This window comes from Cervus elaphus, chromosome 23 (assembly GCF_910594005.1).
Source record: "Cervus elaphus chromosome 23, mCerEla1.1, whole genome shotgun sequence".
NCBI classification, from domain to species: Eukaryota; Metazoa; Chordata; class Mammalia; order Artiodactyla; family Cervidae; genus Cervus; species Cervus elaphus.
In genome coordinates, this window is record NC_057837.1 from 23,294,644 (window position 1) to 23,295,522 (window position 879).

Consider the following 879-nt stretch of genomic DNA (forward strand, 5'->3'; position numbering starts at 1 on the left):
GCCCGGCCGGGGCTGGCAGGAAGCGCCCACCTGGCCGCACGGGGAGCCAGGGGGCTGGAGGAGGGGCCCCTGAGCGCCCGGAAGCTGAAGAATTCCGCCCCCTCCGCCTGCCCGCGGATCGCGCAGTGAGACTCGCGGTGCTTCTTCACCGGCTCTGAAAATCCAGCTCAGCGTAGCCCAGAAGCCTCAACCCCATGATTTGTGCAAAAACTGCCGGCGACAATCTTGTAAAATAGAAGGGCGTCCCTGGGTGGGCTCGAACCACCAACCTTTCGGTTAACAGCCGAACGCGCTAACCGATTGCGCCACAGAGACTCCGATGCGGTTACCACCTCCAGCCATAACCTTTATGAAGAATAATAAAGGCAGCGCATGAATGTTTCTTTCTTTTCCGCTTGCTGATTCCTCTCATTAAAATCCGACTTTTCCAGTTGGCATTTCTAATCCTTTAATTCTATTTTCCACCTTTAAGCATACTGTAAAATTATTAAATACGCCAAGATCGAACAGAATTTCATATTGCAAGAGTGTTAAAATATTGCTGTTACTCCCCACCCCCCTCCCGTTTGGAACGTTTTGTTTCAGGGAGTTAACTATTTATTATGCTTGTTTTATAGGGAAATAAAAATTTTAATCTTATGAGTTGAGAAACTTTCCTTTTGTTTCAAACTCTATCCGGCACTTTGCTCACTAATCTTCATAATTTTCTTGTGTAGCATTCCCAAGGTCATCTGAATTGTATCTGCCTTCTTCATTTTTATATTCAGGTATTATTAAATCCATATATGCAATTCCCATTTGTTGTGTACTAATCTCTAGTGCAATTACTCCTCACTTACATTTTGTTACTGGAAAAAGACATTGGGAAAAAGCTACAGT

The 879-nt window shown here is 45.3% G+C and overlaps 1 non-coding gene across 1 annotated transcript; it reads right to left on the reverse strand.

The window, feature by feature from the left end:
- Positions 1 to 241: 241 nt before the first annotated feature.
- Positions 242 to 315, reverse strand: TRNAN-GUU. The gene has a single exon. It is a non-coding gene; the product is annotated as a tRNA-Asn (tRNA).
- Between the last annotated feature and the right edge of the window lie 564 nt (positions 316 to 879).